Genomic DNA, 12660 nt, shown 5'->3' with positions numbered 1-12660 from the left:
CCTATATATGTTATACAATATGTCTGTGTTTCAGCTACATAAATCCTAGATCTAGATGACTACCACTTCGTCCACCTTAATGGCTGCATCTCTCAACACAAATCTGAACGTCAATTGCACAGACACAAAAACCTGTCACATTTCTTAAGAAAGAAAATCTTTAATTATCTCGTTTTCTTTATTACTTACAAATTAAATTCACTCACTAGAATATCACGTTTAAACAATAAAAAGTTACAGGACAAAAAACAAAGTGCATACGCAGAGTTTCAATCTTCCCACGAAAATAGTTTCAGACTTTATGTTAAGACAATATTTGTAGAACGAACGTTACTTTTACTAAAGTCAATGTGAATAGATTCTTTGTTGTGCGTTTGTTTGCTTGGTAATACATAGTCTGGACTTAGATTTCAAAACTACAACATCCGATTCCGAACGGCATTTCACTAATATGTTGCTAGCTGATCCAGTCATTGATCTGATGAGAATGGTACTCCACTCTAAGTGAAGATGTATTACTTTATCTTAAATCTATAATACCTACCTATGTGAAGAAGTGTGTTTGTCTATTTGTAGACTATTATTTTTCTCTCAAAGTCTCAGCGATTTCTCGTTCAAATCTCAAAAAAAGACACGTATTTGTTGTCACGTTCTCTCTAGAAGATTAATGTCACGTTAAGTCACGTGGGTCTAAATGACGGCAACAGGAAACTGATTAATGTCAACAGTGTGACTTGAGAAGGTTGTCATTACACTATTACGTTGGTAGCGGATTCAATCATTGATCCGATCAGACGGGGGTGTCACGGTGGAGATGAATTACATCCCTTCACTATTTATCAAGCAGATTATCATTTGCAATGATTCCTAACCTTAGACCCAGGAATATTTGGATGTCCTAGATTGTAGTTTAAAAGTTGTACATTTATCAACTCAAACTTTAGCAGTAGCAGCATCACAAATACACATACACACATATACACTCTTCTCTGTAAGTCTGTTAATGCATGACGCGTAGTACGTAATCATCTTCTTTTTTGATGTAACGTCTGTATCATATAAGATAAGATAAGATAAGATAATTCGAATAATGCAAAGTTTTTCAATTTTCCCAAGTCTCCGAAAAAATGAAAATTCTTTTAATATTTCTCAGTCCCTGGATAATGTTAAGTCTTTGAATATTTATCCATCTCAAGTCTTCGAAAGGCTCAAAAACTTTGATATTTTCATGGAAGGTTTTTTCCTCTTTGTTAATTAAAAAAACATTCTATGTTAGTATAGTAGAATACTATTAAGTTTGGAAGAAAAATCAATATAATGTGTGCAGTTTAATGAGTTTATTAATATTGAGCAGGTTAGTGTCCCTATCTTTATTATTTCTTTGCTTACAGAAGGTTATTTTGGTTCGATATGTACAAAGAGAATTTGAATCAAATTATCAGATTTTTAACGAGTTTTTATTTGTATTTTACATATCTTTAAAAGTAACCTGGTATACCCGCCCCCCCCCCCCCCCCACAAACAATGTTTTTTTTCTTCTTCCCAACGAATGGGAGAGGCAATAGCGTTTCCTAATTATTTGTGCCAAATACAATCTTATAATAAGAAATCATTTTGGTTTATCTTTAATTCTCTTTCTTCTAATTCTGAGTTACTATTTCATTGTCAGAGCTATAGTTTGGACAACTGAATAGCAGGGATACAGAAAAGACCGCATCCAAAGAGTTCAAGACCAAATAAAGTAGAGACTCCATTGGCTACTCAGACTTGAGTACAGAGAGAGGGGGCAATGTCGGCACATTAAAAACACTGGGGGATGGAATTTTCTTTCACTTATTAACTTTACAGCTTAAAGTGGTCCACTTTCATCCAGCCACTGATGGCTTGCTCCATTGAAAAGAAAATGCACCCAAGTATCGAGTCTGAGCGCCTGTGTCTGTCTGCTGCTAGTTCTAAGTCACCTTTAGCAATGTCCTGCTAATTACTTCCGGTATCTCAAGATCTTTTTAAGTTCAATCAGTTTGCGCTGTACAGGAGAAGGTAACAAACGAATGCGTACTTTCTTTTTAATATTAACATTTGTACAAAGCGTAGATCAACGTACTCTGCCTGTGTGTCTGAGTGTACATGGGATTTCTTTCACACCCTAATTCGGATTAAGCTGAAATTTTGTACAAGACAAGAATCAATTTAAAAAATTAACCAATTAGTTAATTAACTATTGGTAGGTCATTATTTTGTTTGGTATCTCAAACAAGGGAAAGTTATCGTAATTGACTGAAGTGGTGGTATAAGCTGAATTAGTCGTCTGATTCTTAGTGAGGACAAACCTGAAAAATAGGTCGAGACTATAGAAACAATAGATAACTATACAATCTTCCATCTTCATAAGCTCTCCACTAGCAGAGTGGTTACCGTGTTGGATTGAAAAGCCTGTTGAGGTTTGAGCCATGAGTTCGAACTCAGGTCTTTCCTCCCTTTTATTTTTATAAATACTTTGTATTTTTAGTCTAGGTCTATTACAAATTAAACTACATGACTGATACAAACTCATTGATACAAGTATGCTTTATATAGGATTTTTTTTTTTTTTTGAAGTATTTTTTTATTGCTATTTTTTATTTCTATATTTCTTTTAAAGATTTGAAAATGATAGAAAATGTGTCTAGTGTTAACTCAAATGTGGTAAATGTGTGTAAAACAAAGAGTTCTCACATTAAAGTCTCTATGAAAAATTAGCAAAAAGAGAAAAAAAATAAAGTTCATTTCGATGTCTAAAATGAACCCACAGAAACATAACGTTACACAAACATTAGGGCCTACTGAAACACAAAGATTGTGGAGGCGCTGTGGCTGAGGGATAAAGCGTTGGGCTTCCAAACAGAAGATCCCGGATTCGAACCCTGGGATTTTAATTTCGGGATCTTTAGGGCGCCTCCACCCAGCTCTGACATTAATTGGGGAAAAGTAAAGGCGGTTGGTCGTTGTGCTGGCCCCGTGACACGCTCGTTAACTACGGGCAACAGAAACAGATGACCTTTACACCATCTTCCTCATAGATGGTAATGTCTTAAAGAGGAACGTATTTAATTTTAAATATTTTAAAGATTCACAGTAAATTCTATTTCCAGGACCCAGAATGATAAATATAATTGTATTGATAATAAGAATAAATTCTAATTCTTCAAAGTACGAGCCACAAGTAACGTCAAAAGAAACATGACATCTCTCCCAAATACCAAAACCATACTCGCCATTTCACTACGAAGATCAAACTCCAACTAAGTGACTACCTCACCCATTGCCTCCCCCCACCCCCTCCTTTCTTCAGAAATAACTCATTAAACTCCAGAGTTTCATGTGTAGATCTATACAGCTCACAAATGTAGCTAAAATATAGATAAATATGATTCAATTGATCTGGCCTACATTATTTAACCGTTCTAAGTTCTGTAACAATATATTCGTTACATTTTACGCCTTAATCTAATAGCAATAATAATAATAATTGAACTTCATGTCTATCAACAAAAAAAAAAATGAAATTTAAAAAATTTTGAAACTCTTATTTTGTGTCCATCTTCTTGACTCTTCTAGACTTACTGCTAACGTACTGCTCTGTCTACTAGACTTACTGCTAACGTACTGCTCTGTCTACTAGACTTACTGCTAACGTACTGCTTTGTCTACTAGACTTACTGCTAACGTACTGCTCTGTCTACTAGACTTAGTGCTAACGTACTGCTCTGTCTACTAGACTTACTGCTAACGTACTGCTCTGTCTACTAGACGTACTGCTAACGTACTGCTCTGTCTACTAGACGTACTGCTAACGTACTGCTCTATGTACTAGACTTATTGCTAACGCACTGCCCTGCCTACTAGACTTACTGCTAACGTACTGCTCTATGTACTAGACTTACTGCTAACGTACTGCTCTGTCTACTAGACGTACTGCTAACGTACTGCTCTATGTACTAGACTTACTGCTAACGTACTGACCTGCCTACTAGACTTACTGCTAACGTACTGCTCTATGTACTAGACTTACTGCTAACGTACTGCTCTGTCTACTAGACGTACTGCTAACGTACTGCTCTGTCTACTAGACTTACTGCTCTATATACTAGACTTACTGCTAACGTACTGCTCTGAAGCCCGTCATTGGTTTGTTTTTCCGTCTTGTCGTGTGCAGAGTTCAATGTTTTACCGTCTTTGTATCGGAAGAGATTTGTCGTGGATGGAGTTCAATAAATCTATAGCACAATACTGACACGACCTCGTACTTCCATTGATTGGATTCAGGCCAGCTGCTGACAACTGTGTACATTTTTTTTTAAATGTCATCATTAGAATTGAATAAGCCTGAGTGGATGAGTTCAAGAGTAGTTGACACCGTCACGATCCATACTAATGGTTGCTTGTCATGGATTCTCAAAACGTATCGACAAGCGAAATATAAAAGTTCTTTTTTTTTTTTTAAATAATGCTTGTATAATGGAAAGAACCGTACAATTACTGCAATTTCTCAAATCTGCAAGATTTATCCCCCCTTTTGTATATAAAACAAACATAATTAATTACCACTAATTAATTTGTTTTTTTTAATTTATTCTTGTATTGTCTTCGACAATGAATAATTTGTAACAGACAGAGTGAGTTGATATAAGCTTTGCAAAACTCCTTCCCTAGTTTAAACAAAATAAATTAACGTGATGACACACGTAGTTCTAGGTCTATATCTTATTTCTCATTCAGTTATTAGAATTATCTTATCTTATATAATACAGACGTTACTTTGCGTTAAGCATTCAGCCATGCATATTAACCAATGACTTAAATATTAAAACTACAACAATGAATAAATGTTACATCCACATAGAGTTTTTGAAAAGGGACAATAAGATAAAGGAAGTCACGTGTCTAACTTCACTTGTGATTCGAGATGTCAAGTAACCAGCACAACGTGTCCACATCTTGTACTCAATAGAGTTGAGCCTATAAATACCAAAAATTTTTTTAATCCCAGTCTTCACAAGGATTCAAACCCGATACCCCTTGGTTCGGAAGCCAAGCGCTTTATCGCTCAGGCACCACTTGACAGGTAAGAAAGGGAGGACATGAAATAAAAAGAGAGGACAAGAAAGAAAAGGAGGACACAAAAAACAACTAAACTCCTTTGTAGACCGGAAACACCAATGTTTATTTTCTGCCACTATTCAAATCTTCACTATGGATGTGTGTGCTTCATGTATGTACTTTCATTAAGTAAGTAAGTCTGACTTTGGAAAGGCAAATAGATATCAGATTTAGTGTTAGGGAAAGGGCATATAAATGACGCTATGGGAGGGGGTGGTTGCCCAAAATAATCTTGACGTTTACTCAACTGAAACAAACAAAAAATGCCTGAAATCTCCGTTAAATCCAAACAGTTTATCTAGCAGTGATCAACACAGCCCAGAATACCTTAGCAGGTGGCACTCACTTCTCACGAAATACCTTCAGCTTTGCTGTGGCTCGGGGCAACAATGATTTTGAGGTTAGGGTGGCCAGGAGACAGAGGTAGCACGAGGCAATAATCAAGCTGGGGTCAGGGCAACCGGCGGATTGAGGTTAACTGGGGCAACACTGGTGTTGTTGTTTGGTACATAGAGTGCAGAGAGTTAAACGATGATACAGATGATGGGGCATTGAGCTGAACATGATACAGATGATGGGGCATTGCGCTGAAACATGATACAGATGATGGGGCATTGAGCTGACCATGATACAGATGATGGGGCATTGAGCTGAACATGATACAGATGATGGGGCATTGAGCTGAACATGATACAGATGATGGGGCATTGAGCTGAACATGATACAGATGATGGGGCTTTGAGCTGAACATGATACAGATGATGGGGCATTGAGCTGAACATGATACAGATGATGGGACATTGAGCTGAACATGATACATATGATGGGGCATTGAGCTGAACATGATACAGATGATGGGGCATTGAGCTGAAACATGCTACAGATGATGGGGCATTGAGCTGAACATGATACAGATGATGGGGCATAGAACTGAAGGATGATACAGATGATGGGGCATGGAGTTGAACGATGATACAGGTGATGGGGCACTGAACTGAAACATGCTACAGATGATGGGGCATTGGGCATGATGCTGATGGTTGGTTTAAAGCAGGAAGGAAACATATTAACATCGGGGATAGTAAAGACGGAATAGGAGGGTGGTCCAGGATAAAAAAAAAGGATGGAATCAGATTTGCTGGATCATATGGCCGGGTAACCAGAGAAGGCCTTAACACTTAGCGAGAACCCGAGGAGGGCCTTTTGTGCCCCCCTTCTCCAGCCGATTTTTATGGTGAACTAGTGGTCACAGAAGAATAGTTCTATTGCGGGACCTCTCTCGGGCGCAGGGCCTGTCATGGTCGCCTCACTTGCCACCAGCAAAAGTTCGCTTCTGGGGTAACGATGATTCCGAGTCTTGGTGGGCAGATGAGTCGAGATGTGCCTAGCTGAAGGTGCACAGATCATTGGATTCCATGGTCTACCAGTTCACTTATACATAAAATAGGCCTACAACTACCGATGTATCCTGCATACACAGGCAAACCAATAACCGGACACGAACTATAACGTTTAGACAAATATCAGCATCATTCTTGTGTTTATCGACAACACCGCACAGACATCGGTGCAATTACCGCGCAATAGAGCAGGAACAAGATCTACATTGTTTTGTAAGTTGTTTGTTTGTTTCGTGTATATTTTTATCGTCTGCTAAGCTGTAGTTGCGAAGTTGATATCAGGGTCGTGAAAACGATATTGTAAACCGTAACTAGGGAACCAGTTCTACGCCCTTGAAGCGAGTTATATTAAATTGAAATCAATGTTTACAGTGTGCTTAATTTGTGTGTTCAGTGTATTTTTTGTACCGTCTGCTAAGTAGTTGCTATGCAGACGATATAACGGCTCAGTCAATTATATTAGAAACCGTGGTGAGAAAATATTATTTAAAAACATAGTAAGGGACCAGGTCAACGCCCGAGTTATGAGGTAAATTAATTGAGATGATCCCAACATTTCTAACTCCTCCTACTTATTTACCTTTTGCTCGCCCCCTCCCTTCCAACCATTTACAAAACTGACACCTCTGCCCCTCTTCCTAAATAATAAAGCAAAGGATAATAATATATGAAAGCAATGGATACAATTAATCGTCTTGCATTCGGAGCTTAAAGAAAAATTGGTCAGACATTTAAAAAAAAAAACTACTCGCCAACCTGGCAATGGTCGTTTTGCTGTTGTTTTTGTTTTTTTTAGGAGATGGGAGGCAAGGAAAGGAGGAATTAAAGGAACATTGCTAGACCTACATACAATACTCGGATACTTGTCTGGCCGTGCCGTATGCGCGCTGGACTGTCGTTCAGTTCTCTCGACGGTCCCGGGTTCATACCCTGCCTTTTCATCCCCCCTAGCGGGAGGGAGTCAGTAGATTCTCTTCAACTTTTTAGGGAAACTTCCGAAACACGTAAAACATTGTAATAACATAATCGACTACAAAGAGAGATAACAAAAGAATTGGAACAAATATATGTTCAAAGTGAACAAATATATTGTAATGACCTTGTTCTGTGGTGACTCTATGGCTTGCGCACCAGCGCACGAGGATGGACTAGATGAATGGGGGGAGAGGAAGAGGAGTTGAGAAAGGTGCGCACTATTAGTGACAAGACTAAGTCGGATGTTGACATTAGAGAGAGAGAAAGATTTCCGCCCAAGGGAGAGCTGATGTAAAGATGATGTGCTCAAGACATGTGTTCTACATGTATTTGTGATGTCCTGTAAATAAACATCTTGTGATGTCTTGTAAATAAACATCTATGTCTCGTTGAGTTTGCCTCCCTTCAGTTATTACAATATGTTCAAAGTCCATGTTCTAATGAGTCTCAAATTCGCTGTCAACTACGAAAAAGGTGTAGAGTTTAATTGTCATCACCACACACACCTTTGGGCCGTGTTAAAATATTCACTAATCTGTAACGAAAGGTAAAGATAAGGTAAAGGTTACCCCTTACAGACCTTAAAAATTTCACGGATTCAAACTCGTGATCCCTCGTTTAGGAAGCCAAAAATTTAACCCTCGACCACCACGCCTCCACACCAGTGTCGAGTCCGACTATTTTATTTCTCACTCATGACCACACATCGCTAAACTAATTGATACGATCATGAACTATCACAATGTGTGGCATTCAAATCAGACAATATCAACATGAAATATTGTTTGAGATTCATTGCGTGTAATAAAATTTTATCGTGATTTAATTTGTGTCAATATTTGGAAGGTAGTTCCAATGTATTTCAATTAGGCTCTATATCTAAATCTAACAGCACCCATGAGCTGAAAGCTTTGGTTGTTTCAGTCTCAATAGAGAAAAACAAGCTGGTTTTCTGATTGTTTTGTCACAAACAAACCTTGCATACACATTTCTCCATTATTCAACTAGTTTACTCGTCAGCATTAGTGTGATAAATTGATGAGAATGAAGATACACTTTAGACAGGATAAGGGGGAGAGAAATAAAAGATAAGCCAAGAGTTATCTCCGATCGTCACGTGATCATAGCACTAGCAGACGAAGGATAATGTAAACAGTTAACAAAAAAATACGCAGATTATCTGGACGGCTGATAGTAGAAGATAAAGCATGAAAGCAGCAAGGTAGTAAGGCAAAGGCGAGTCACAAAGAAGAAATCAAGAGAAGCCGAACAGGAATGGAAATATATTTGAGTGATAGTGGTGAGAGTTGTTTATGGACTCTTGTTTCTGAACAATTACAAAAAGATTGTGTTACTTAGCAGTAAATCTTAGCCAGAGGTTCTCCAACTTGACAACTAAAAAATAGATATTTGAAAGAAAATTTTCCTTTTGAGGAAAGTATGTTTTAAGAACTCCACATGTCATCCGAGCCTTCTTGAATAGGTTTAAAATAGATACAAAGAAAATGTTTGAATTTATTTAAGGAAAAAAAAGAATATTTGAGTCGGATTTCTAGCCCTGGAAATCATGACCGAATGGTCAACAGAACCTGCGTGGTGCCCCATTGTGGCCAGTTAGCTAGTAATTCTTTTCCGAAAAACATATATCAACAGTCAAATTTCTAGGAGCCGTTTTCGAGACTCGTGTCCAGTGCCCACCCTCCAATGAAGAATTAACAAGCTGGAAAGAAGAATTGTAAAAAAAAAAAGCACTTACAGATCCCGTTGCTTAGTTTTGTGTTTCATATACAGGACAACATTTTAGCGTTTCTTTTCAAATATTTTTAAAATCTATTTTCATCCTGACACACTATCGATTTGATTTGGAAGTGGTGACCTCATAACGCACCAGTGTAGGAACCCTTCCACCTCGATGTGTAGGTCACAGTTGTTAGTGGTTCATTAAGCAGAGATTCACTTACTACCTGAGTTCCCTCCCTTCTGCCTGCACGTGAAATGGGGTATGTGACTGATTAATGAGCCGAGCGTCTGACTGGGAAGAGGATCTGACTCGGGCCCCGTGGTGTTAGACTGAAGCTCTGCTCTCTTACTGGTGCGGTGTTGCTGATGTAAGTGGTTGCTGTTATTATTGACATTGTTGTGTAATCAAGTGTAAGAGTCAACAAAATAGTTGTGTGGACGAATTCAGAATAAATGTGTGTCCCGTGTAAGAAAAAAACAACAACAGAATATTTGTGTGTCCCACGAGAGAAGATGCAGAATAGTTGTGTATCTTGTGAGAGAAGATACAGAATAGTCGTGTGTCTCGTGAGAGAAGATACACAATAGTTGTGTATCTCGTGACAGAAGATGCAGAATAGTTGTGTAACTCGTGAAAGAAGATACAGAATAGTCGTGTGCCTCGTGAGAGAAGATGCACAATAGTTCTGTGCTCCGTTAGAGAAGATGTATAATAGTTGTGTATCTCGTGAGAGAAGATACAGAATAGTTTATCTAAAAAATAAAAATTTCCGAGATTTCCTTTAAAAAGTGCACTTTAAAAAGCATAATGAAATAAAAAGAAATTATATAAAATTACCTTAAACCATGTCTACATTGTTCTAAACAAAAGGATACATATTCCTAAAATGCATGGTTAAAGTCGTGTATGAAATGAAATCCTACTCAAAACAAACATGACACAACACATGTATACAAGAACGTAGCGAAGAAAGATTTGTTTTTATTTTTACAACAAAAAAAAAATGAAATCCTGAGAAGATCGCTCAGACCATAGAAGATATATATATTGTCTATGGTCAGACAGACGACATTTAAAAGTCCAAATGTAGATGTACATGTGTGTGTGTGTGTTTGTTGTTGTTGTTGTTTTTTGTTGGAGATCAAGTGATGTGTGTGTGTAAAACTGGGGCCATGAGTGTGAAAGTGACGCATGCTTATCTCTTTGTGTGTGTGTGTTTGTGCTTTTCACGTGTGAACAATTTCTGAAAGCTGGCGAAAATTTTGCATGAGTGATCGAATTCAAGAGTCATGGACAGATTCTCAAAGTTTGTTGTTTTTTTTTTTTGTGATGGAAAGAAAGTGAGAGAAAGAAAAAAAAAGAGAGCGTTATTGTTAAGAAGACTTTCTAAAAAAAATGTCCTATAATTTTTTAAAGTTTATTTTTTCGTGAGTTTATTTTAAAACTAAAAACGATTTTTTTAAGTTCGTCAAAATGTTAAGAGATTCGCTCTACATACAAAGGTAGATAAATCCTGCAGTGCTTTGTTTTCTTTTACAGTAGGACTTTCCAAACTGTTTTTGCGTGAGACGTTTCCAAAACATTTTTTGAAGAATACATTTCAACTTCAGCACCAAAGCGATTCTTGAATCTACCCATCATTCTTGAATCTACCCATCATTCTTGAATCTACCCATCATTCTTGAATCTACTTATCATTCTTGAACGTGTAACGGTCAAAATCCTCCAGTGTACCAGCATTCCATTGACGTCTGTGGTCTGAACAAAACAAGACTACTTGCTGAACAAAACAGATCATCTTTATACGATCAAGCTAGTTACAAACGTTACAAATTATACTTAAATAAGATCTGAAATCTATCTACGAGAATTGTTGAACTAAAGTAATTCTTCATTAGCTTGAGGCGCGAGGAGCTTCGTTCACCAGATTACACAATTACGGCTATTATATTATATTAGGCTTAGTCGTATCAATTAGTTTGAATCAGTCATGTAAAAATGTGTAATATATCTAGACTAACAATAATAAACCCGTGCGATTAGAAATATTTTTATCAATTGTTTTTGTTTAGCGCAATTTCTTTCACAATACGCTATGATCCTATAATTTGTCTGAACGATCTAAATTCGAACAAGAGCTAAAATCTCCACAGCCTCTTTAAGCCAATATGCTAGCCACTATTCCAGCGAATCGCTTATGAAAGCAGAAGGTTCTATTGTTAGCTTCAAACTTTAAAGCGGCTACCTACGAAGTCAACGTATACCACCATATCATTGAGTACAATTTCTTTCCCTTGTTCGAGATACCAAACAAAATAATTAATTAACAATAGTTAATTAAGTAATGGGTTAATTTTTTAAAAATAATTCCTGTTTTGTCAGGTAAAAGAAATAATTGTGCAAAATTTTAGCTTGATCCGAAATTGGCTGCGGGAGAAATAACGTGTTCAAACATTTGACCAGACAGAAAGAGTGAGTTGATATAGGCTTTGTAAAAAGGGTTGTACATTAATGTTTAACTCTGTATATTCAACTTTCTCTTGACACACTCTCTCAGCCTTCTCTTTCTCCGTGACTCATTTTTTTTTCTTTCTCTCGGACACAAATTATCCTCTTTCTCTCTAACTCCCTCTCTCCTACTCTTATTTTCTTTCTCTCTTCAACACTCTCTACTCCTGCTCTTTCTTCGTAACACTCTCTTGTCCGTCTCTCTTTTTTCTCTGACTCGAACTCTTCTACTTTTTTTTTCTTTTTTCTTTTTTTTACATCCTTTTATCTTGTTGACATAACTCTGTTCCTTCTCTTTACCTATTGCTTTCCCTTTTCCCTTCTTTAAATTTCTATATAAATTAGTCTAGTTTTGTTAGTCTAGTTTTGTTGGTCTAGTTTTGTTAGTCTAGTTTTGTTGGTCTAGTTTTGTTAGTCTAATCTAGTTTGTTTTGTTTTTTTTACTTGTAGTAGACTTCATCAATTCAGTAGACTTGGTCAAACGGCTGTGTGAATGTGCACTAGTATCAGATTTTGTTTCATGTGCATTCTTTGAAGTCAGATAACTGCTAAATAGGCTTTCGCTTGCAAAAACGTAATGGCTTTTAGCGCCACAAGTTATTCAGTTCTCCTCGAGGCTCTAACTAACTCACAATATAAACAAACTTACCTTTTTCAAAGAAAACAATGGCTACCTAAACAATGGCTACGTTCAGAATCGTCTGCAACCCTCTTTTGTCACGTGATCTCATTACCGCGCTCAAGTTTTTTTTTTTTTTTTTAACATAGGATAGGCTAACAACGGGTCTCCGTTTATAAAGAGTAAATAATGCAATCATGAAGTAAAGATTAACCTCCAGAAATGACTCAACCAAGGGAGGGCTGATTCAAATCTACACATTTTAGATGATGTCATAA

At 37.1% G+C, this 12660-nt stretch overlaps 1 protein-coding gene across 1 annotated transcript in view; it reads right to left on the bottom strand.

Annotated features, from left to right (window-relative positions):
• LOC106072608 (uncharacterized) overlaps window positions 1–12431 on the bottom strand; it is a 36539-nt gene extending 24108 nt beyond the window's left edge. Inside the window, exon 1 of the mRNA XM_056014794.1 lies at window positions 12413–12431. The gene's annotated coding sequence lies outside the window, so the exon portion shown is untranslated. The remainder of the gene's footprint in view (window positions 1–12412) is intronic.
• Window positions 12432–12660: the final 229 nt, after the last annotated feature.

The sequence above is a fragment of the Biomphalaria glabrata genome, chromosome 1, assembly GCF_947242115.1.
Source record: "Biomphalaria glabrata chromosome 1, xgBioGlab47.1, whole genome shotgun sequence".
In the NCBI taxonomy this organism is placed as follows: domain Eukaryota; kingdom Metazoa; phylum Mollusca; class Gastropoda; family Planorbidae; genus Biomphalaria; species Biomphalaria glabrata.
Note: the sequence above shows the minus strand (reverse complement) of the source record. Positions and strands in the feature narration are given on the sequence as shown.